Source organism: Danio rerio, chromosome 3, assembly GCF_049306965.1.
Source record: "Danio rerio strain Tuebingen ecotype United States chromosome 3, GRCz12tu, whole genome shotgun sequence".
Lineage (NCBI taxonomy): Eukaryota > Metazoa > Chordata > Actinopteri > Cypriniformes > Danionidae > Danio > Danio rerio.
In genome coordinates this window covers 7,543,185-7,569,291 of record NC_133178.1, presented here as the reverse complement: position 1 = coordinate 7,569,291, position 26,107 = coordinate 7,543,185, and the positions used below count along the sequence as shown (strand labels likewise).

Sequence of the window (26,107 nt, the reverse complement as noted above, 5' to 3'; positions counted from 1 at the left end):
TCTTTATTTCTATAGCTCTTTGTGTCAGAGCAGCTTAAAATAGAGGATAATGGTGATTTGAAACAGTTTTAGTTCAGTTTTCAGTGTTTAAGTTCAGTTCAGTTTAGTTCAGTTCAGTTCAGTGTGGTTCTATATTCACTGTTGAGAGTCCAAACACTGAAGAGCAAATTCATCGATGCACAGCTTCACAAGTCCATGCAAGCTAGTGGAGACAGCAGCAAGGAAAAAACTTCACCAATTGGCGAAACTGAAGGAGAAAAAACTTTAAGAGAAACCAGGCTCAGTTGGGCACGACCACCCGCAGTCAAGGCGCCGGAGGTTGAAGACTCGTCTGTCCCTGGAGTAGAGGTCTGCATTCCCGCGGCTGTCCCGCGGGCGCCGCAGGACCTGACCAGATTTCTGCGGCGCGGGAATAAATTTCCGAATAAATCGCGGGAGCGGTCGGTAACGGGTTTAATTTGGGACGGGAGCGGGCTGTCTAGCAATATCGCGGATAATCCTATGCGAATAAGGGAGAGAGAGAGAGAGAGAGAGAGAGAGAGAGAGAGAGAGAGAGAGAGAGAGAGAGAGAGAGAGAGAGGGAGGGAGAGAGCTTTGCCTGTGTGTGTGCTTGGTGCTTGTGTGTGTGTATGTTAGTGCGCGCGCGGAAATGAGAGAGAGAGAGAGGGAGAGAGAGAGCTTTCCCAGATAGCAAAATACACTCGGGCCAGTTCCGGCTAGATTCTCGCCTGCCGGAGACTTACCACTCGGCCCGGCTCCGGCTGCCGGACTCGGGCTGGATGCTTGTGGACTCACTGCCCGATTCGCGCCAGATACGGCGGCCGTAAGCGAGCCGACGCTGCCGCATCCGCGCCGGAATCGTGCGCTGCGGCCCGGAGCTGGCGCGACTCAGTATTTATATACCTTTATATAAAACCTTTTGGTATTACATTGGTACTTGATACATGGTATTACAAGCCTTTGAGTTGATATAACAGCAAACGCCTGTATGTCTGCTTGGTGCTTGTGTGTGTGTTAGTGCACGCGCGCGCGCGCGCGTATGAAAGAGAGAAAGAGAGCTTTGACTGTGTATGTGTGCTTGGTGCTGTGTGTGTTTATACAGACAGCTTAGCTGTCTGGACTGTATAGCTGGGTGATTATCAGTTTTGTTCTCCCCCGCTCTTTAGCGGGATCGGGCGCGGCGATCAGAAAACAGGGCGGTTCGGGCAGCGGGACAACAAACTCTTAATATAAGCGGGAGGGGTCGGGTTCGGGCTAAAACCTGGCGGGTGCGTCCGAAAGCGGGATTCAAAATTTAGTCCCGCGCAGATCTCTACCCTGGAGTCTCACAGGAATCAGTCTCAAGCTCTCCACCTCTCCATGACCATCACAGCAGCTGCTCTGGATACGGCCTGGTCCGGGATTATGAAAACCTTGGGATCAGCTCTTCACAGGAATGGATTTTGGATGGTTTACTAACAGCCACGAGCGTTTTTTTTGTCGATGTGAGCTGTCAACTTTGAGCGGAAAAAGCGTGTTACCTTTTTTAAATCCCCCAATCATCCAATCAAATGACAGCAGAGGCGGGGTTTCTGTTGAGGTGACAGCAATGTTTGTGTTAAGACGACTATAGAGACTTTTAAAGATGGAGGAGAGACTAGTGGTTGCTGTTTCAAGAAATCCAGAGCTGTATGACTTTACATATCTTGAATATCCCAATATTATTAAATATTATGCAAAAGGATGCAAAAAGTGAACCGCACTACCTTTTATTCTTGTCAACAAAAAAGGCAGTGAGGTGCTCTTTGCTTTTTGGAACAGAAAAGCATGTTTGGTGTGATCGGCGCCTAAAAGTTAAATAATAAACACCTTATTTTGAAGTGCCCACAATATCAATAAGTATATCTAGTGATGGATGAACTACAGAAGAGCTGTGCCTGTCTTGTTGATAGTTCGCCCAAATATAAATATACAATTTTTATAATTTGCTTGTTTGAAGCTTTTGACTTTTATTTTGTTTGAACCCAAAAGAAGATATTTGGAGAAATGTCTCAGTGGAGGTCTCGATCTCTGCATTGCTCAAAGCATACTATGTTGTGCTCGTGATTGGTCTCGGACATTGAGATTTTCTTCCCCTGTAATCCACCGATCAGCTCTGGGTCGCAGGTTAAACTCTCTTTGGCTTTATTAATGTGATTTTGATCTTCGTTTCTGTCATCTGGCCTCGCAGAGATGCATTGTGGGTAATTTAATAAAGGCGAACAAAGTGATTCAGATCAAATCAAGCCAAATATCCAAGTGTTCATTTCACACATCAGAATCGACTGATGAGTCTGTCTGGGTTTATTTCTGTCTGCTTTGCTCAATTGTGTGTGTGTTTTGACTGTTCTTGCCGCAGGCTGGTGATTTTGGCTGAGGAAGAGGTGAATGCCAAGCGTGTGCGTTTACAGACATGCATATGTCTGTGTGTGTGTGTGTGTGTGTGTGTGCGCGTATGTGTGAATGGATCGGTCTATCAGCAGCGAGTCCCCGTGGAGCTTCAGCCAATGAATCACGGGTTACTTCATTGTTCTCGGATCATAACACACTTCTAATTGGCAATTCCTCTTTTTAATTGAATCTGGTGGCATTGAGAATAACACAGGTGTGTGTGTGTGTGTGTGCGTGTAAGAGATCATAAATCTCGCATAGGGCTGTGCAATATTGACAGGAAATGATATCTCATTGTTTTTGGAGATTATTTTTTTTATCAATAACTAAAGTGTGTTTTGTGTTTTTGATTCCATAATTTGTCCATCTAATGTCAGTTTACACTAGGCTAATTGATTAAATTATTGATTAATTGATCAATCAATCAATCATCCAGTCAATTCATCTATCTGTCTGTTTGTTCGTCCATATATCTATCCATCCATCAATCAGTTAATCCATCAATCAATTAGTCCAAGCTATCAATCAGTCCATCCAACTGTCCGTCCGTCCATTCGTTCATTCCATCAAACCATCCATCTGTATGTCTGTTCAATCATCAATCAGTCCATCCATTCATCCATCCATCTATCAGTTTGTAGGTCAATTAGTCTGTCTATCAACCAATCAGCCAATTCAATCAATCCATCCAGCTATTTGTCTGTCAATCAATTAGTTCATCAATCAATTAATTAGTCCATCAAGCAATCTATCAGTCCATCTGTCCATGTGTTTGTTCTTTCCATCAATCCACCCATTTGTCCATCCGTACGTCAGTCTAGAGATCTGCGCGGGACTAAATTTTGAATCCCGCCCGCACCCGCCAGGTTTTAGCCCGAACCCGGCCGCGGGAATGCAGACCTCTACGTCAGTCCATCCATCAGTTTGTACATCAATTAGTCTGTCAATCAGTTCATCAATCAATCAATCCATCCAACTGTTTGTCTTTCCATCTATCAATCTGTCCGTTCATCAATCAGTCAATCAATTAGGCATCGATAAATCAATTAGTCCATCAATCAATTAATTAAACCATCAAACCATCAGTCCGTCTATTCATTCCATCAATCCATCCATTCGTCTATTCGTTCGACAATACGTCCATCAGTTTGTGCATTAATTCATCAATTAATCTCTCCAACCATCAATCTGTCCAATCAATCAATTAGTACATCAATCAATCCATTTATTTGTTCATCCGTTCATCAATCCATCCATCAGTTCGTGCATCAATAAGTCTGTCCAACTGTTTGTCATTCGATCCATCAATCTGTCCAATCAATCAACTAGTCAATCAATCAATCCATCCGTTCATCCATCCGTATGTCTGTGCAATCCATCAATCCGTCCATCTATCAGTTTGTACATTAATTAGTCTGTCAATAAGTCAATCAGTTCATCAGTCAACCCATCCAACTGTTTGTCTGTCCATTCATCAATGTCCAATCTATTAATTCATCCATGAATCAGTCAATCAATCAGTTCATCAAGCAATCAATCAGTCCATTCGTTCGCTCATTCCATCCGTCCGTCAGTCAATCCATCCATCAGTTAGTCTGTCTATCAATCAATCAGTCAATCAATTCATCAATAATCCATTCAACTGTTTGTCCATCCATCAATCTGTCAATTTAATCCAATCTGTCAATCAGTCCAACAGTCAATTAATCAATCAATCAATCCATCAATCAACCAATCAATTAGTCCATCAATCAATCAGGCATCAATAAATCAGTCTGTCAATTCATCCAACTTTCCATCAGTCTGTCAGTCCATCAATCAGTCCATCAATCAATCAGCCCATCAATCAATCAGTTCATCAATCAACCAACCAACTAATGATCAATATTAACTGTATAGACATTTAAAATGTTTCCATTTTCAAACAAATTAATTTTTCAAATTATTTACTTTTTATTAGTTACCAAGACAACTTTTAATTTTCCATTCCATTGTTTTATGCCTTTTAGTTTAAATGTATTCACATTTGGAATTGTTGTTGTTGCTGTTGTTGTTATCACTAGTAGTACTATCATATTATTTAGCCTTTTTTGTTTTTTTGCCCTTTTTAGATGACATATATTTTTTTATTATCTGTTTTGTTTCAGTTGTTGACCAATGCAATTGTTTTTAATATAATTTTTAAATGTAAAAAAATTTCATCTAATTTTATTTATTTACATTCTCTGTAACTTATAATATGTAATACTCTTTTGAACTATTAAATTATGCAATTTAGCACATTTTTTGTTGATTAATAACATAAAAACAATTCATTTAAGCAACATTTAATAATTCACAATCTACAGTCTTTTTGACCAAACAAATGTAGTCGCAAGAGACTTTTTTTTACCACAGAAAAAAAAAAGAAATCGCACCAACCCCAAACTTTTAACATCCAATCAGATTTTAAAAGCAGAAGTGTGTGTTTCGTAATGTGTGACTGGATGGCTTTAAATGAAACAATAACCCTGCCTGATGTGTCTGAGGTGAGATCATCTTTCTCATCTACACACACACACACACGCTCCCTCGCACAGAGCGACAGACCAATCATTCTCTCTCTCTCTCTCTCTCTCTCTTCATTTCTCTCATTCTCCCACTCACTGTTCCCTCATTCCTGCTCGTCTGTTTCCAGACCGCAACGTATTTCCAGCATCTCTTCATCAGAGGAAGAGGAGGAGGGACATACGACTTCATTGAGGAGATTACAGCGATCGCGCGCACACACACAACACACCACTGTAAGTACTGAAATCTCTTCATCCCATTGTCGCTTCTGAGTGTTTGTAGATCTCATTCACAGTGGAAAAGGTTCCATTCTTAGTGTGGCTTCAGTTTGGAGTAATTCAGACAGTCACTAGTTGTCCTCCAGGAAGAGTCTTGAGATGTAAAAAGAGTGTGAGGCAGCACAGATTCTTTGAGATATTTGAGAGTGCGTATTGACACTTAAGGAGAGATTTTGGTAACTTTGGGAATCTGAAGACAGTTTAAGATCTTTTTTTTTTTGTCTGGAGAAACATCTGAGAAGCTGGAGACTAGTGAAAATGAGAGGAGAAATGACAGACATTTAAAGAGGTCTTATTTGAGGTTTCTTTTTTCAGTATGAGTGGTATAATAAGGGAAAAGGGGGTTTTTCATGTATGTCTCAGCATTTTCTCAGATGTTTCTTCTTAAATCTGTAAAAGAAATAAATTGTGGATAATAGCCAGGGTATTTGATCTTTGATCAGAAATGCCAGTTCATATTGATTCTTTATTTTGTTATCTTGGTAAATCTGAGGACAGTCTGAGATCATCTCTTTGTCATGAGAAATATTGGAGAATTTGGAGACTTGAGCAAAAGTCTCCGTATTATCTCAGTGAAATGTTTTTAATTTGGCTGTTACTATGGGGAAAGTATCTTTTTTTCACGTATGTCTCAGCATTTTCTCAGCTGTGTTCTCCTTAATTTGTTGGAGAAATTAAAAGTGGACAGTAGTCAGATTATTAGATTTTTAAATGTAAATGTGAACTCGCATATTTCTCATCAAAGTATCTTGGCAAACCTGAGCACAGTCTGAGATTATCTCTTTGTCATGAGAAATATCTGAGAATTTGGAGACTTGAGCAAAAGTCTCTGTTTTATCTTAGTGAAATGTAAAGAGAGCATATTTGTGGTTTTGTTTTTCAATGTGTTTAGGATTTGTCATTTCTCAGTTCTGTCTCAGCATCTTCTCAACTGTTTTTTTCCAAAATTTGTAGGAGAAATAAAACGTAGATCGTAGCTGGATTATTTGATCTTTGATGAGAATTATGCATGTTCATATTTAGATCTAAAGTATCTTGGCAAATATGAGCACAGTTTGAGATGATCTTTAAATATTGGAGAATTTGGAGACTTAAGCTAAAGCCTCTGTTTTGTCTCAGTGAAATGTGAACATTTGTGTTTTTTTCTTTTCAGTGTGTTTATGATGGAAGGAAAAACATTGCCTGTTTCTTAGTTATGTCTCAGCATCTTCTCAGATGTTTCTCCTAAAGTCTGTAGGAAAAAAAATGTGGATAATAGCCAGATTAATAGATTTTTGCTGAGAAATGTATGATTTCATGATATTTTGATAGGAATCTTGGGTAAAAATCTGAGCACAGTTTTAGATGTTTTGGTGAGAAATACCAGGTAATTCCAAGAGCTCAAAACTATCTAACTAATCTCAGTGAAATGTAGTGGAGCAGTGATTGAGACCTTTTAAAATATATTATTTTGGGTTGCTCTTTTCAGTTTGCTGTAATGAAATAAGTGATTGCTTATTTCTCAGTTATGTTTCAGCATCATCTCAGATGTTTCTCCTAAAATCTCTAGGAGAGCAAAATATGGTTAGCAGCCAGATGAATCAATCGCTGATGATAATTGGATGAGAAATGTGTGAGAGCATGTTGGTACTTTTGATGGCAGTCTTGGCAAATCTAAACACAGTTTGAGATGATTTTTGTCATGAGAAATACCTGAGAAGATGGAGACTGCAAAACTATCTACTTTATCTCAGAGAAATGTAGAGGAGCAATGATTGAGACATTTAATCTCATTTTGGGTTTCTCTTTTCAGTTTTTGTAATGAACAAAATAATAGCTTATTTCTCAGTTATGTTTTAGCATCTTCTCAGATGTTTCTCCTAAAATCTTTAGGAGAACAAAATGTGGTTAGCAGCCAAATTAGTAGTTTTTTTGTGAGAAATGAATGAGTGCATGCTGATACTTTTGATGGCAGTCTTGAGTATCTTGTCAAATCTGAGGAAACTTTGACTTTTTTTTTTTTTTTGTAGAAATACCTGAGAAGCTGGAGACTGCAAAATGTTCTACTTTATTTCAGTGAAATGTAGGGGAGCAATAATTGAGACATGTAAATATTTAACTTTTCAGTTATAATAAAAGTGTGATTGCTCATTTCTCAGTTATATCTCCAGATCTTCTCAGATGTTTCTCCAATTAATCGATCTTAATAAGAGTTTAATGAGAAATGTAGAAGCGCATGTTGATATCTTGATGGCAGTTCTGGGTTCCTTGGCAAATCTGAGCACAGTTTGAGATTAATTTTGCCACGAGAAATACCAGAGTTACCGGAGACCACAAAACTTGCTGCTTTATCTCAGTGAAATATAAAAGAGCAATGATTGAGACATTTCAAGAGATCTTATTGGGAGTTTAATTACTTAGTTATAATTAAATGTATGAGTTCACATTGACATGTTTGAAGCATCTTGGCACATCTGAGCACAGTTTGAGATTACTTTTGTGCCATGAGAAATATTGGAGAAATTGGAGACTTAAGCAAAAGTCTCTGTTTTATCTGAGTAAATGTAAAGAGATCTTATTTGTTGTTTTGTTTTCAGTGTGTTTATAATGAAAACAAATGATTGCTCTTTTTTTTTTGTTGCGTCTCAGCATCTTCTCAGATGTTTCTCCTGAAATGTTTTCTCCTGAAAAAAGCTAGAGACTGCTAAACTCTCTACTTTGTCTCAGTGAAATGTAGAGGAGCAATGATTGAGACGTATGAAAAATATCTTATTTTGAGATTTTCGTTTCAGTCTGTGATAAGAAACTGACTGCTTGTTTCTCAGTTATGTCTCCAAAACTTCTTAGACCTTTCTCCTAAAATCTCTAAGAGAACAAAATGTGCTTAGTAGCTGAATTAATTAACCTTTGATGAGGATTTGATCAGAAAAGGGGACTGAAAACCACAAAGCTGTTTACTCTATCTCAGTGTTATGTAGAGGAGCGATGATTGAGACATAAAAAAAGATCTTATTTTGAGATTCTCTTTTCAGTTTGTTATAATGAATATGTGACTGCCTTTCCTAGTTATGTCTCCAAATCTTGTCAGATGTTTCTCCCAAAATCTCTAGGAAAACAAAATGTGGCTAGCAGCCAAATTAATTGATCTTTTAATGAGAATTTGACGAGAAATGAGAGACTGGAGATTACAAAACTTTCAACTTCATCCCAGTGAAATGTAGAGGAGCAATGATTGAGACGTATAAAAATATCTTATTTGCAGTTTTTTTGTTTTAGTTTGTTATAATGAAGAGTGATTGCTCATTTCTCAGTTTTGTCTCCAAATCTTTCCCAGATGTTTCTCTAGGAGAACAAAATGGTACTTTGTAGCCAAATGCAACTTTCTTTGATGAAGAGTTTGAGAAATATCGAAGCGCATGTTGTTATCTTTGGCAATTCATGCTTCTTTGGCAAATCTGAGCATAGTTTGAGATTAGTTTTGTCATGAGAAATAACAAAGTAACTGAAGACTGGAAGACTTGCTACTTTATCTCAGTGAATTGTAGAAGAGCAATGATTGAGACATTGCAAGAGATCTTATTTGGAGTTTATTTTCTTCGTTATAATGAAATATATTAGTTCATATTGATATGTTTGAAGCATCTTGGCACATCTGAGCACAGTTTGAGAATTTTTTTGCCATGAGAAATATTCGAGAAATTTGAGACTTAAGCAAAAGTTTCTGTTTTATCTCAGTAAGTGTAAAGAGATCTTATTTGTGGTTTTGTTTTCAGTGTGTTTATAATAAACATTGCTCATTTCTTTGTCTTGTCTCAGCATCTTCTCAGATGTTTCTGCTAAAATGTTTTCTCCTAAAAGAAGCTAGAGACTGCTAAACTCTCTAGTTTGTTTCAGTGAAATGTCGAGGAGCAATGATTGAGACATATAAAAAATATCTTACTTTGAGATTCTTTTTTCAGTGTGTTATAATAAAAATTTGACTGCTTATTTCTCAGTTGTGACTCCAAATCCTCTCAATTTTCTCCTAAAACTTCTATGAGATCAAAATGTGGTTAACAGCCAAATTAATTGATCTTTATTGAGAGTTTGATGAGAAATTGAGACTGGAGACCACAAAACTGTTTACTTGATCTCAGTGATATGCAGAGAGCAATGATTGAGACATATTAAACGATCTTATTTTGAGATTCTCTTTTCAGTTTGGTATAATAAATATGTGCCCACTTTTTCTCTGTTATGTCTCCAAATTTTCTCAGATGTTTCTCCCAAAATCTCTAGGAAAACCAAATGTGGCTAGTAGAGCTGTGAACCTACACTAGTCTCACGGTTCGGTTCGGTTACGATTATCATGCCATCGATTCGGTTCAATTCGATTTTTCGGTGCATCACGGTGCATTGAAGGTGCTTTTCATACACAGTTCTATATTTTCTTCACAGCAGCAGTTCTTGTATTGAAATGTATGGATATGTTTATATTTAAATATTATTTGTAATACATATTTGTAATTTAATACAAACAGTCAGATATATAAACTGTAACTTAAAACAAAACGAGCATTTAGCAAATAATATAAACAAATATAAATATCCAGCTCAATTTCTGATCCTTGTCTGGTTCTCTTACACCTCTTTGATTGGTCACACCCTCAACAAAAATGGTTGCGATTGGCTCTTGCGCTGCGCTCTTCACAGATGAGTGACAATGATAAGCGGCAGGCGGCAGTGGCGATCTCACAGCTGATGCATGATAGACACGGTGGAGAAAACTATGCAGACACGCGCTCGTTTCTTTATCCTTAAATAACGCTGTAAAACAGCCGAGAGGAGAAGAAAAGCCACGCCAGCAGGTCAAATGGGCCACTGTGTGTGTGTGTGTGATAGAGAGAAATGGAGTACTTTCATTCTCTCGATCTCAGTGAAATAGGGGTTTTGTTGTATATGTCAGTGAAAGACTGATCCAGCAAACACACACAGTGAAATTGTGCACAGTTCATGAGTTTTAAGTAAGTTAGAGCGTTGTAAATACTCGCGATCGCCTTCCTCGCAACAGAGCGAATATGAGGTAAATGACGTCAGTAATAACCGGTTATGATTATTACTGAACCGATACCGAATTGTCTGCGTCTGCATCGCGGTGCACCGAAGAAACGATTCATTTTGACACCCCTAGTGGCTAGCAGCCAAATTAATTGATCTTTAATGAGAATTTGATGAGAAATGAGAGACTTGAGACTACAAAACTTTCAACTTCATCTCAGTGAAATGTAGAGGAGCAATGATTGAGACATTTAAAAGTATTAACATGGTCTTTTCTCATCAAAGTCTCATCAAATATAGAATGATCCGGCTACCAGCATTTTGTTTTGCCCAGAGTTTTTAGGACAAACCTATGAGACATTTGGAGACATAACTGAGAAGTGAGCCATGACTTTTTCATTACAACAAACCAATAAGAGAAACCCCAAATAATAACTAGTAGCCTAGGCTGCTGTATTAACTATGGTAGATTCTTCATGGCTCATTGCTGTCTCGAGTTCAGGAGTTATTCCGCTGCCTTGTTTTTTCCTGCAGTAAACTCCTGGCGCTCAGGCTGTGATGAAGCATTTCTCGTCTTCACTTTTATCTCTGTCTGCTGAAAAAAAAAGCGTGAGTTTGCTGAATATCTGCTGACCTGTTCACCGGCGGAGCTCGTCTTTCAGAAATGTGAAGCGTCTGTTCGCTGATGCTCCATCAGTCACTCTCTTGCGTTTTTTATTTATTTATTTATTTCTCTCAGACAGATTGCCGTGTCTCCGGAGGATAGTTGTAGTGTATTAAAGCGCTCGACGCTGCTTTACACACCATCTGCTTGAGCGGAAACAAGACGAGAGGAACAACACTCAATCCTTCAATGACGCTGAACTGTTCAGAGACACTCCGTGATGAACGCCGGCTGAAAGTTTTGACCTTTTATTGCGTTTTATTTTTAGCTGATGCATAAGCAGAAATCATCTCATTACTGGGACTGATGGAGACATGACAGAAAGCTTTGTTTGTGTTGCATATAAAGAGGGAAATAAATGAGATTATTGGTTTTTCCGTGTCTTACGCAGGTGCTTTTGACTTGTATGGAAATATCAGGACAAATTAAATTAGTCCTATAGTAGGTATATTAAAGTTGTCCATCACTGACGGCTAGGGTGGTCTTTATGCAGTTTTATAATTGATTATTAGATGGACTTTGGTGTAAATGAGCTGATATGGTTCTCGTGGGACACCTTTTCTTCAGGGGCCGTGCGGTAATGCAGGAGATTATGAGAAAGGGAGAATTCATGGATGGTTATGCAGGTCTTATGCTAGAGCTGTTCATTTTCTGATGGGACATTGTTTGAAGATGTATTCATTTTTATAAGTGTTTAAATATTATTTCCTTATTCTCCGTATAGAGATTTGAATGATTTTAATATATTTAGTATAGGTATTTTTATATAAAAAATACAAATCACATTTATTGTACTTTGTTTGCGTTTTATTTACTTATTTAAACAAGCCAACGCATCTGTTTACACTCTCAGAAAAAAAAAGGTACAAAATTGTACCTTTTAGGGTACAAATGGCCCGTCACTGGGGTGGTACCCTAAAGGGTACAATTTTGTACCTCTGTTTAGAGGTACAAAATTGTACCTTCTACATTTGTACCATTTAAGGGACAATTTTGTACCCCCCAAGGAAGGTACGAAAATGTACCTTCTTATATTATATAGCATTTTCAGGGTACTGACCCAGGCATTTTGATCCTTTGGTGACTGCATGTACAAATAAATAAATAATTTTGGTTCGCAGATGTCCATTTTTATTTAGAAATGTAATAATATTTTATTACAATTCACAACTGAATGTGTCAAGTAATAAAATTACACAGCAAGTATAAACCAGACATGTAAAACAGTAAAAAGATCAATTTAGATAACAAATAAAAATTGTTCACTCACTGTACAGTAAATCATCTACACTTAATACAAAGACCACAAGAATACTGTTTAAGATTTATAAACACATTACACAGGCTACATCAAGTACTGCACTTTATAAAGTCCAAAGTATTTGTCTTTAGTCAGAATACGCAGTCATAAATAATTTGCCATCAACATTTTCTCTGTATTTCAGAATGAAGGCAATGTTTCTTCTATAAATTGCTTCAACAGTGCAGAAAACCAAAAACATTAGTAGCCTCTTCTTCAACATCAGTAGATTCTTCCTCAACTTCCTCAAGAAGAGTTGTAATTTGTTGTAACACAATACGTTTATGCTTTTGATAAACATGACATGTAAGGCACTCATAACTGGAAAATGTTCTTTGATAGTCATTAGGACCACAAGTTATTTAAAAATTTGCTTTATGCATGAATGAGAGCAGTGTGCTAGATTAACTTGATGATTGTGATTATTATCCAAGAGCATTAAGAGAAACAAAAAACAAGGTTGATCACTCTGGTAACTGGAGTGGGTCGAGGCTTGTCATCGTCCACAGTTCATTAAAAACATTCCACTGCAGAAACATCAAGGTGTTCTTCAAATGAGATGGATAAAAATGTATATTCGTCCACACCATTAACCCGGCCAATCACAATGCCATCAACTCTGAAGACTGCCATGACTCGTCTTGTGGTCCAGTCGGTGGCCTCCTCCTGTACTTGAACTGTTGGATGTGGTGAAGATGATTCACTGTAAATAACAAAGCAATTATTTCATTAATATCATTGATGAAGAGAAAGTCAACATGCATAGAATGTGAAATAATTAATATTCACTGATTTTAAAAAAAGTATAACAGATAAAATGATTAATATAAAGTTCATTCACTCATTAATTTTTTGGCTTAGTCCCTTTATTAATCTGGGGTCGCCACAGTGAAATGAACTGCCCACTTATCCAGCATTTTACGCAAAAGATGCCCTTCCAGCCACAACCCAGTAATACAAACATTCATACACACTCATTCACACACACATTTATACACTACAGACAAATTAGCTTACCCAATTCACCTATAGCACATGTCTTTGGTCTTGTGGGGAAACCGGAGCACTTGGAAGGAACCCACACGAACACGGGAAGAACAAGCAAACTCCACACAGAAATGCTAACTGACCCAGCCGAGGCTCAAACCAGCGACCTTTTTGCTGTAAGGTGACTACCCGCTTTGCAATCCTAATATAAAGAATATCAAGAATTATAAAATGCATTTATCACAGCATATACTAAACAGAAAACAACATACGCACCTGAGTACAGCAAAATGTTGAAGTTTCTCGCTGAACAAGGCTGGCAACATGATAAGTGCTGCTGTAAAATCAATTCCTGGAACATAATATGTGGCATACAAACAAATATGAAGGAATCCATACAAAGCTAGAATTTAATAATATTAATCAAGTAGAGAAAATTTAGAAAGAGTACCTTAGAGTCAGGTCCATAGCATTCTTCAGTTGATCTCTCATCTTTCGATGAATACCTAGAAAATAATTTGAAACGTATATGTGTACATTTATTGTTGTTTGTAAGTAAAAACCTACAAATTTAAAATAGTATGTAAGCCATTAAAACCATGGTATACAGATAATGAGAAATACTTGCATCTTGTACTGAGCCATGCTTTCATATGAAATGCCTTCACTGGTCTGATGCTGTCAGGCTGCATTCTGTTGTTCCAACTGTCCTGAAGGTCAAATGGAAACTTTAAAAACTTCTGGAAAGCAATAAGAGAAAATAATAACTATTTGTTTATTTTTAGATATTTATAAAATAGTTAAAATACTGTAACGTATTACATTAAATATTACATTAAAGAACGAAGCATTACTTAAAATGCGATTCATACAACGTGGTACGTTAATAATTATACATTAACATAAGCATAAACAAGAGTGAAGCACCAACAATTCTGGACATGAGAGTTTGTGGACACTCCTCAACGTTAATGTAGACACTAAAATGAAGATGTGTACAGGAATACACACACCACGTTTGTAATTAGCCACGGTTACATAATCGCTCGCTTTGCTCACGGGCCGATTCCGGCTCGGATGCAGCAGCCTCGGCTCACTTACTGCTGCCCGATTGAAGCAGTCCGAATAGAGCAGTGAGTCCATAGGCATCCTGTCCGAGTACAGCAAATGGAGCCGGGCCGAGAGGTAAGTCTCCGGCAGGCGAGAAACTAGCCGGAACTGGCCCGAGTGTTTTGCTATCTGGGTTGCGATTATATTCCGCAGTGGCAACACTTATTAATAAAGCAGTAACGTAAGATATGAGGCGCGAATACGTAGGCGATAAAGTGTGTTTTTACACCGAGAAAACTTATAGCATATAGTTAACTTACTCACCTTCTATAACGTTATGTCCCGCGGTGACTTCAATATCATATTGTATTAACTTCTTTAATAAGCTGCAGACCTCTTAGCCAACTCCATCCTGCAGGCAAACGTACACCAAGCAGTCCGGAGAATTTTTTCGCGGTCTTTAAGCGGGGAAAAGCCGAGGCACGAGAGTCAGACAAAAGCAGTAGAACATGGCGTCACATGTAAAAATGAAACTGAAAATATGTCATAAATACACATTTACCTGAAAAGTGTAGACTCCAAAATAGACTTTTCTTTGAAAATCGTGCGAAGTTCTGTGTAAACAGCCAGCATGAGCAAACTCGACCGCCTCAGTAACAAACACTGCCAACAAGCCGAGTTCTTAAAGAGACAGCAACATCTCCACCTGAATGAAGATACTGTCACTCTGCATAATCCTTATTCTAAATCCCATTTAGGGTCTTAAACAGTAAGTAAAGATCAGTATTTACTTTTTAATTATTAAAATTACATTCAATTCTACATTAAATTGTAAATATTTTTTGAGAAAAAATAACATTTGAATAAATTAAAAAAAATAATTATTAAAGTATTTTATTCAATCAATTTATTAATTTTATATTTTTAAATTATGTATTTTAGTATTAATGTTTAGTATTAATTAATTAAAAATTAGTGTTATATGGTGTCTTGATCTTATAAGCTGAGGGTACAATTTTGTTCCTATAGGGAAACAAAATATGTAATTGTACCTTTAAAGGTGCCAAAATGGTCCTTTACAGTACAATTATGTATCCAAATGTGCTATAAAAGGTACAAAAGTGTACCTTTCAAACCTAAATCTGGACGTTTGTACCTTTTTGGCCCATTTGAGTACAAAATTGTGCCCTAAGGACCAATTTGGGACCTTTAAAGGTACAATTATATATTTTGTTCCCTCTAGGAGCAAAATTGTACCCTCATTGTACCTTTTTTTCTGAGAGTGTAAGTGTGGAATTTCTGGGATTATTTATTTATTAATAATTATTAAATAAATGCACAAATTATTAAGTACAAAATAAATAATAATTACAGTTTTAACCTGGTTTGTTTGTTTGTTTGTTTATAACTACATTTATATAAATTAAATACAAAATAATTACAATTTTAACCTGTTTGTTGATTTATTTATTTATAATTACATTATGTAAATTAATTACAAAATAATTAAAATTTTAACCTGTTTGTTTGTTTATTTTTGATTATTAGATAAATTAAATGCATAATTAATTTTACCTGTTTATTTGTTTATATTATAATTTATGTGTTTACATGTTTGTTTGTTTGCTTGCTCATTTATTCATTTATTTACTTATAATTAATAATTAAAATTTGATGCACAAAATATTATAAATTAAATACAAAATAATTATTTTTAACCTGTTATTTTAACCTGTTTATTTATTTATAATTGAATAATACAATTAAATATAAAATGTATTTTTATAATAATTATTTTATATATATGAATAATATTTTTTTTTATTTTATTCAGAAATAAATAACTGTTTTGTATTTTGCTTCATTCATATATTATAACTTTATATAATTAATTGTGTTATTTGGGGAAAAAAAGCCAATACATTCTAATTCAATTTATTATTGAATAATTTAATTTAACTATTTCCTTCAGCTCAGTACAAAAAGCATTGTCTTGGCAGGTGTTTTCTTTTCTTTCTTTCTTTCTTTCTTTCTTTCTTTCTTTCTTTCTTTCTTTCTTTCTTTCTTTCTTTCTTTCTAACTTTCTTTCTTTCTTTCTTTCTTTCTTTCATTTCATCTTTATTATTCAATTGCAAATCTAATATCAATGAAATCAATCAATTAACTTTGTTTATATATTAATTGAGTTCAGTTAATAAAGCAGCAGTGTTGATTTTAATTTATAATTTGTTTATAATGTATTCATTATATATTTATGTCTTGTATTTATTAGGTGTTAAATCAAATATTTATTTTTGAATTGCTGCATTTTCTAATTCATAGAAGGATGAGGGTGGACTTGATTTCATTTGTCAGAAATAAAATGAATCATAAATAAAATTATCTACAATTCTATTGGAATACAGTATAGCCCCACCTACCGTATGCATAACTGATGGCATTATTTTGGTGAACTCCTATTTTGACATTTTGATTATGATAAACATGTGTAAAATGCAAATTTGATGTTGTTAGTAATTTTCAAAAGATTGATCGTTTCACTGAATCTTTAAACTCTGATTGGTCCATCTCTCCTAGTCTTATTTATGCATTGCCAAGTTAAACAACATGTCTGTTAGCTTGACTCTGCGCTCGCCGGTCTCTGGCATGCTAATAACACACCACGTCTGTCAATTCCCATTCGATGCGGAATAATTGTGGAGTTATTAAATTCATAAGTGTCTATATATGAATCCAGGGGGCTTCTCTGGAGATGAAAGCAGCGCAGAGAGTGAGTTTTTAATGCGTCTCACCTGTCAGCGCAGGAAATGAGATCAGCGGCACCTTCTGACAGCAGCGATTTAAAAACACAGACACGCCATCATTACAGTCCCTCTGTATTATTACTGACTGGAGAAACACACTGAGCTTCAGCCGTCATGACCGCAGAGCCCGCCACACCAAGAACGATCACTGTAAATATAAACATAATAAAATTTGGAAAATCGTTCTGTGTTTAAAGGAAAGTTCAGACCACAGGTATAACGATGAGGATATTGAAACCATATCGTTGGGTTCACTTTAGGAAAGATTTTTTTATTGCTAATAAATAAAACACTAACAGCCAGTCCAGCCTGATCACATGAGGACACATAACTGTTTTACGTTATGTCAGTTTATGTAATGTAATGTAATGTGTATTTATACAGCGCATTTATTGTGTATGGCCATACACCCAAAGCGCTTCACAATCTTGAGGAGGGGGGGGGGGTCTCTTCACACCACCACCAGTGTGCAGCATCCACTTGGATGATGCGACGGCAGCCACAGGACAACAGCGCCAGTGCGCTCATCACACACCAGCTATTGGTTGAGAGGAGAGACAGTGATACAGTCAATTCGGTGGAAGGGGATGATTGGGAGGCCATGATCGCAAGGGCCGATAGAGGGACTTTGGCCAGGACACCGGGGTTACACCCCTGCTCTTTCACGAGAAGTGCCATGGGATTTTTAATGACCACAGAGAGTCAGGACCTCGGTTTAACGTCTCATCCGAAAGACGGCGCCCACTGACAGTGTAGTGTCCCCTTTACTTTTACTGGGGCATTATAGGACTCACGCAGACCACAGGTTGAGCACCCCCTGCTGGCCTCACTAACACCACTTCCAACAGCAAGCTAGTGTTCCCTAGTGGTCTCCCATCCAGGTACTGACCAGGCTCAGCCCTGCTTAGCTTCAGTGAGTAACCGGTCTTGGGCTGCAGGGTGACATGGCTGTGGCTGTGGCTAGTTTAGAGTCTAATTCGTACATATTACAAGTTCAGTCATATAAAAAAGTAGGATTTTAAAAGCAAACTTGGCACCGAACTTCACCACTAAGCAAAACCAAAGAGCTTAGAATGACCAATAGAACGTTCCATTGCAACAGCAGCACCCAACAACAGCTCCGGATTCCGCCATTTTAGAGTGAAAGCGGTCTGCCGTCCATTGGATCTTATTGCTGTCGCAATGGCATAGGCGAGGCAGTGGTGCAGTAGGTAGTGCTGTCGCCTCACAGCAAGAAGGTCGCTGGGTCGCTGGTTCGAGCCTCGGCTCAGTTGGCGTTTCTATGTGGAGTTTGCATGTTCTCCCTGCCTTCGCGTGGGTTTCCTCCGGGTGCTCCGGTTTCCCCCACAGTCCAAAGACATGTGGTACAGGTAAATAGGGTAGGCTAAATTGTCTGTAGTGTATATGTGTGTGTGAATGTGTGTGTGTGTGGATGTTGGGGATGTTTATCTATTTTCATTGATTTGAAGTAACCAAAATATTTCGGGAGCCGTGACGTCTGTAGCTCCCTGGTTCAATAAAGGATTGACTCTTTCACTGGTGTTTTCCCATGATTTATTTTCAGTGCAGCATTCACTTCACTGACGTCTTCAACTACATCAAACACGTTACACCGTAGGCCAAACACCTTGCACCATACACCGAGCACCTTGCACCATACAGCCATATCACCCTGCAGCCCAAGACCGGTTACTCACTGAAGCTAAGCAGGGCTGAGCCTGGTCAGTACCTGGATGGGAGACCACTAGGGAACACTAGGTTGCTGTTGGAAGTGGTGTTAGTGAGGCCAGCAGGGGGCGCTCAACCTGTGGTCTGCGTGAGTCCTAATGCCCCAGTAAAAGTGAAGGGGACACTACACTGTCAGTGGGCGCCGTCTTTCGGATGAGACGTTAAACCGAGGTCCTGACTCTCAGTGGTCATTAAAAATCCCGTGGCACTTCTCGTAAAAGAGCAGGGGTGTAACCCCGGTGTCCTGGCCAAAGTCCCTCTAACGGCCCATACGATCATGGCCTCCCAATCATCCCCTTCCACCGTATTGGCTCTATCACTGTCCTCCACTCCACCAATAGCTGGTGTGTGATGAGCGCACTGGCGCCGTTGTCCTGTGGCAGCCGTCGCATCATCCAAGTGGATGCTGCACACTGGTGGTGGTGTGGAGAGACCCCCCTCTCATGATTGTGAAGCGCTTTGGGTGTATGACCATACACAATAAATGCGCTGTATAAATACACATTACATTACATACGGCAAACACCGTGAGAGCTTGTATACAAAGAGAAAATGAAACCAAATGTAAGCAAATATGAAAACCGCATACAAACAAACAGACATCACTTAAACTCAATATACAAACTCAATACAAACAAACAAACATATTAAACGAAGTGTCAGTACCTTGTTCTCCAATCAAACCAGAAGCTAAACCTTTAGTCCGTAGCAGACCGCACAGCTGGGACGCCGTGATCATGTGCCATCTTTCTGTGTCTGTTTATATCCGTAACGGTAATTAATTCAAAATAAAAGACTTCCGCTTTTACACTTCGTAACATATACCAAAAATATCAAATATACACATAATAAAGGAGAGAGAGAGAGAAAAAAAAAAAGTATATACACAATATAAACATATTGTTGAAAAGATGCAATAACAAAGACACCATGTCAAAGTTATTAAATCGCACCTCTAAATCGCACAGACTCCAAACAAGCACAAACAGTCGTTTTTGCGGCACACATCAGCACAAACGAATGGCATAGTTTTGGGGACTATTTATTCTTACAGGGTGCCAACTTCACAGAGGTGTATCCCGGGCCCTGAGAACATGTGCGTATTTGTACGAGTGTATTTGTAAACTTTTAAATGAGTTTATACAAGTTTTCCCTGCTTTTGCTTTAAAATAAATTAAATCTCTGTCCACATTGAAATGGCCAAGCACTGTGATGCATGTTAAGGGCATGCTGATCCAACAGGGCATGATAACGACAGACTAATGCCGCGTTCACACCAAAGCGGATGATATGGAATATGCAGTGCTTTTGCTGCAAACGTGCAGAATTTGACACATTTGTGTCTTCTGCGTTTGGTGTGAACCCACTCGTGTTGGCCAATCAGAAAGGAGAAAACAGCGTGCATGCTTACACCATGAGGTGAAAACTCCAGTGTCCACACGACTACACTGTGCCCGAGGTTTCAGAAAATCTTCCCAGAGTTTTTAAATCGTTTTGGTTTCAGTCACCTGATGCTTCGTTTTTATGTGATCAAATGGCGAAAATGCGTAGAAAAAAAGTGCTGTCTTGAAAATACCGGTGTGAACCGGACCTAATTTGTGGGCATCAGTGAGCTTCCGGCAGAGGTGGGATTTTTTACAATTATTTTTTTCCCCCAGTGTGTGTTCAGTGTTGTGTCTGTAAATGAACAGGTTTGATCTGAGCTGACCTCTCTGATGATTTACTGTGGTTTCATCGGCGTTTAGTCATTGACTTTGCTCTTAATCTGTGTTAAGAAGCTTCCCGCTGGACTCATTTCTGCAGAAACTGATGAAAGTCCTGAATTAACAAACCCATTTAAACTTCAGATCACTTTAATCCAGCTCACCTTCATCTCTGAGGAGCATTTGATCTCTCAGAGTTTGCCCATTCATTGATCTGATAACTAAATGTCTCCAGATTTATTATAATATACATATAACATAAAACAAAAAGATAAATTGATAAATTCTGTTTTAATTGGTTGTTTTATTTATTTATTATGTTCTGAATATAATTTATTTAATATTTCTTATTAATTATATTAAATTTTTATTATGTTTTAATTTATTTAAAAATAAAAGGTGTTTTAAAATATTTTTAAAAAATTGACATCGAACAGTGCAGTAAGTTTTGTCAGATGTTACTGTTTTTTATTTTATTATAAAAAGAAGTTAAAAAGTGAGACATTTTTTTTTATTTTTGAATAATACGATTAAAAAAACTGAATGCTATTTAATTTTTTCCAATTTTCTATTTTTTTTTTTTTATAGATTTTGCATGTGCTAATAATATAAAACCGATACTTAAATAGTTTTCATTTATTTATTTGTAGCATTTATTACTGTAATCAATTGTTTTAATGATTTGGAGCTTTTATTTATTTGACTTTGTCTATTTATTTGATTTATTGCCTAAGCAGATAAATTTAAGAAATATTAACAAGAAACATTTTTTTTTTTTCCACTCAGAAGATAAAAAAACAGCATTTGTCTCGCTTTCTGCTTAGATGTTTATGCAAAAGTGTTTATTTTATAAACATCTAATTTTTACACAACTGGCTAAAAGTTTGGGGTCTTTTTTTTTTTTTTTTAATAAATTATTTTGTTCATCTAGGCGGCATTTATTAACTGTAAAGTGTTTAATTGTTATATATATATATATATATATATATATATATATATATATATATATATATATATATATATATATAATGCATATTCTTTGTAGTTTCAGATTAAATTATTACTCCAGTCATTATTGCTTTTTAGTACTATTACCAATAATGATGATAATAATAATAATAATAATAATAATAATAATAATAATTAATATTTGAGTGATTTCTGAAGGATCATGTGACTCTGAAGACTGGAGTATTAAGCCTGAAAATTACTTATTAAAATCACTGGAATAAATTATTAAATTAAATTATAATTTGAACAGTTATTTTATAGTGATACAACATTTTACAATTTTACTGTTTGTGCTGTATTTTTATTAAATAAATGCAGCCCTGGTGAGCTGGAGAAGCTCATTTTAAAACATTAAAAAATCCTACTGTCTCCAAACTTTTTACCAGTCGTGTATATTTAGTAAAAAAAAAAAAAAAAAAAAGAAGAGAGAGAGAAATAAAATGTATAACATCAGAATCAGTTTTATTGCCAAATGTGCTTTACACAAAAAAGGAATTTGTTTTGGCTGCAGAAGCTTCCAGTGTACACAAAGTGACAATTGACAACACAAAATAAATGTGAGAAAATACAACAAACATTAAACAGAGATGCAGTTAGACAAAAAGGTCTGGATGTTGAATATGTACAGATTTGTTATAAATATACTGGTTATAAGGTGCTGTGGACAAATGCATACGAGAAGGTATTGCTTTGAATATTGTCATAAGGTGATATGAACAAACGCGTATGAGAAAGTAACACGATTAGAATGTGGGCAGCTTAAATCATTGAATGCAACATATCTTGAATGACACTCTAGAGCTGATGACTGGAGTGTTTCAGAAGAGAAACATCTGACAAGAGTCAGGAAGCTCGGCTTGTTCTCCGCTGTGAAGATCAATGGAGATATTTCTGTGATTCATCCTGACTGTATCCTGATCAGCTGGAAGTCTGTGTTTCTGCAGCCATGGCCAGATTTATCTGTGTTGTCTTAGTGAGAGGCTGTGTGATCAATCTCTCCATGTACACACATGCACACTATGGGTAATTAATTATATGGCCTTTTTTACTTTTGCTAAAATGTATGTAATGTGGTAAAATAAGTGTAATCTAGAGGCCTTTGCCTTTCATATAAGCCACTTCAGATACCAAATAATCAATTGAATTGTGGGAGAGAGAGAGAGAGAGAGAAAGGAAACCCCACAGTGTTTCCTCTGTCAGTGTATCATTGATGCGAGGCAGGTTTTCTCTCGCCGTATGCTGAGCCGAGTGTGTTTGTGTGATTCACCCTCAGACCACGCACACCCAGCAGGACTCCAGAGACTGCAACCCCACGTAAAAATCACATATGAAGCCTCTAGCGCTCCGTTGTCAAGCCATGAAGCGCTCTTTATGCAGCATATTGCTCGGTAATTTCCTAAAAGTCATGAGGGAAGGAGGTTGTCGGCTCCTCCTGAACTCCGCTAATTCACACGCATCGTCCCACGATGCACTACGCATCTTTTTTTTTGGATTGCGCCTGAAGGGGAGAGTGACCTAGCTGGTCAGATATGATCGCGTGGGGAAGATTGCATCTCCGTCTCCACATTAAAAATGCCCGAGAATGAGACGCTCCTTCACGTTTGCTCTCCTTCATGTCAAATTCAGACCTGAAGGACTCGCTTTCTTTACAGAATATATATCAGTCCCTCCAGGATTTTGCAGGAAATAGTAACATATTAGTGGCCTAAAATGACTGATGTTTGTGGCGGATTTTCTCAAAAATATGCAGCAATGTTTGTGATTTCACTTCAAAAAATCCTTATTTAGTTTTTTTTAAAAATCTTGTTTCGAGTCTATAATTCAGTTCCAAGTTTCTAGTCCATTTCACTTTTTCCTTATATTTGCTGCTTAAAATGATGACTTTTGTGATGGATTTTCTCAAAATATGCAGCAATGCTTGCGATTTCATTGCAAAAATATGCTTTTCTTAGATTTATTTATTTTTTTTTGTCTTTCTAGTCCAAGCTCAAGTTCAAGTTTCTAGTCCAAGTTACTAGCCCATTTTTATATGTAATATTTGTGGCCTAAAATTATAATTTTTTGTTGTTTTCTCAAAATATGCAGCTATTTTTGCGATTTCATTGCTAAAAACGTATTTATTTTTACTTAGATTATTTTAATCTCGTTTTTAGTCAGTGTCTTAATTTTTAGTGCTACTCTAGTCTAAGTTACCAGTCCATTTTGGTCAAGGTTTTTTCATATTTGCTGCCTAAAATGACAACATTTTATGGTGGATTTTCTCAAAAATATGCAGCAATGTTTGAGATTTCATTGCAAAAAATGCCTTTTTTTTTGTCTTGTTTCTAGTTCAAGTTTCTAGTCCATTTTGCTAAAGGTTTTTCTCATATTTGCTGCTTAAAATGATTGACTTTTGTGATGGATTTTCTCAAAATTTGCAGCAATGCTTGCAAGTTCACTGGATAAATGCCTTTCTTTGGGCTCAAGTCCATGTTTTTTGTCCATTTCGCTGAAGATTTTTCTGATTTGAGGCCTAAAATGACTGATGTTTGTGGTGAATTTTCTTAAATATGCAACGTTTTTGATTTCACTTCAAAAATCCTTTTCTTATTTAGATTTTTTTGTTGTTTCTAATTCAATTTCAAGTCCAAGTTTTTACTTCTAGTTCCAATTTTCTAGTCCATTTCACATTTCCTTATATTTGCTGCTTAAAATGATGACTTTTGTGATGGATTTTCTCAAAATATGCAGCAATGCTTGCGATTTTTAAAAAAAAAAAAAAAAAAAAAAAAAAAAAAAATGCTTTTCTTAGATTTTGTCTTGTTTTTAGTCCAAGTTCAAGTGCAAATTCGTAGTGCTACTCTAGTTCAAGTTTCTAGTCCATTTTGCTGAAGGTTTTTTTCATATTTTCTGCTTAAAATGATTGAACTTGGAAGCATTGTTGCGAATTTTTGAGAAATCCATCACAAAAGTCACTGCAAAAAAATGCCTTTTTTAGATTTTGAAAAGTCCAAGCTCAAGTCCAAGTTTCTAGTCCATTTTGCTGAAGATTTTTCTCATATTTGCAGCCTAAAATTACAGATTTATTTGGGGATTTTCTCAAAAATATGCAGCAATGTTTGTGATTTAACTTTATAAATTCCTTTTCTTATTTAGATTTTTTAAAATCTTGTTTCTAGCTCAATTTCAAGTTCACATTTATACTTCTAGTTCCAAGTTTCTAATCCATTTTTGCTGAAGATTTTTTAAATATTTGTAACCTAAAATGAAAAAGCAAAAAATGCTTTTTTAACTTAAATTTATTTGTCTTGAAGTCCAAGTTTGTAGTCCATTTTTGCTGAAGATTCTCATATTTGTGGCCTTAAATGGAGTTAGTTTTTTGTGGTGGATTTTTTTCCAAAATGTGCAGAAATGTTTGATTGCACTGCAAAAAAAGTATTTTCTTGCTTATTGTTTTTGTCAGGTTTGTAGTTAATTTCAAGTTTTTAGTTATAGCTTCAAGTTTAGTCCATTACGCTAAAAAAAATATATATATATTTGTGGATTTATGTTGTGAATTTATGTTGTGAATTTTCCTTTTTGCATTTGTTTTGTTCAAGTCCAAGTTTCTAGTCCATTTCGCTGAAGATGTTTTCTCATATTTGTGGCTTAAAATGGTTGATTTATGTTATGGATTTGTTTCAAAATATGCAGCAATGTTTGCAACCTCCCTGCAAAAATATTTTCTAACAATTTCTTACTTCCGTTTTTAAGTACATTTTTAACAAGTTTTTCTTTAAAACAAGTATAAAAATATACCATTGGGGTAAGAAAAAAATTACTTTTTTTTGATTATTTAGCTTACCTGGCAGATTATTCAGCTTGTTTTAAAGGGAAACTCAACTGTTTTTGACTTATTTTTCTGAAAACAAGACAAAAATTTTTATTTGTCTATAAAAGGCTCCTTGATGTAGGAATGTTTAGATCTTAGAAGACTTAGACTAGAAACAAGACAAAAAAAAAAAAAAGAAAACAAATGTTTTTGTAGTCTTCGAGAAATTGGTGCATTAAAAAATAAAATAAATAAATAAAATTATATAAAATAAAATAATAAATAAAATAATAAATGAATGAATGAATAAATAAATAAATAAATAAAGTTATCTTTTTAATAAGCAGTACAGAACAAATAATGTGATTTTTCACCCAACATTTGCACTCTAAAAAATATTGTTTAGACAAAACAAAACAAATTAACGCAACAGTTTGCATTAATATATTCAAGTTACGACAACATCTGACAAAATGAGGTTCAGACAACAAACTTTATTATGTTAGCCAAATCTTTTCCTCTTCAATCAGAGGCATTTTTACTTAGCATAAACTCCATTTTTTTAAGTTGAGAACTCAAAAAAATAAGTTGTTTCAAATATTTTTTTAAAAATTAAAATTGAAAACAAATCCAGTGTTATGTGCGTAATTGCATGTTTTTAAGTTTAGAACCTCAAATAAATTAAGTAGCTGTAATTGTTTAATTTTTTTTTTAGCAAATTTACTGTTCATGCTTGTATGAAATACATTTCACAACAGCATTTTTGTTTTTCAATAATATATATATATATATTTTATATATAAAACAGGTTTTTATT

At 36.0% G+C, this 26,107-nt stretch overlaps 1 protein-coding gene and 1 long non-coding RNA gene across 12 annotated transcripts in view; one reads left to right on the top strand and one right to left on the bottom strand.

The window, feature by feature from the left end:
* rbfox3b (RNA binding fox-1 homolog 3b) overlaps positions 1-26,107 on the top strand; it is a 584,742-nt gene that overhangs the window by 17,944 nt on the left and 540,691 nt on the right. For 4 of the 7 annotated variants that reach the window (XM_073944090.1, XM_073944087.1, XM_073944085.1 and 1 more), the window contains exon 2: positions 5,087-5,192. The gene's annotated coding sequence lies outside the window, so the exon portion shown is untranslated. Of the gene's footprint in view, positions 1-5,064; positions 5,193-26,107 lie in introns of those variants that run through there. The other 3 variants (XM_073944077.1, XM_073944075.1, XM_017354719.4) reach the window with 1 other exon arrangement.
* On the bottom strand, positions 12,030-14,930 carry LOC103910207 (uncharacterized). 5 transcript variants are annotated; one of them, XR_012400776.1, is made up of 7 exons: positions 14,817-14,930; positions 14,579-14,712; positions 13,833-13,944; positions 13,656-13,710; positions 13,481-13,556; positions 13,235-13,406; positions 12,030-12,920 (listed from the first exon to the last, which is right to left on the bottom strand). It is a non-coding gene; the product is annotated as an uncharacterized lncRNA (long non-coding RNA). The 5 variants fall into 5 exon arrangements; XR_012400777.1 differs by having other exon boundaries at positions 13,244-13,406; XR_012400780.1 differs by having other exon boundaries at positions 13,244-13,406; positions 13,833-13,914.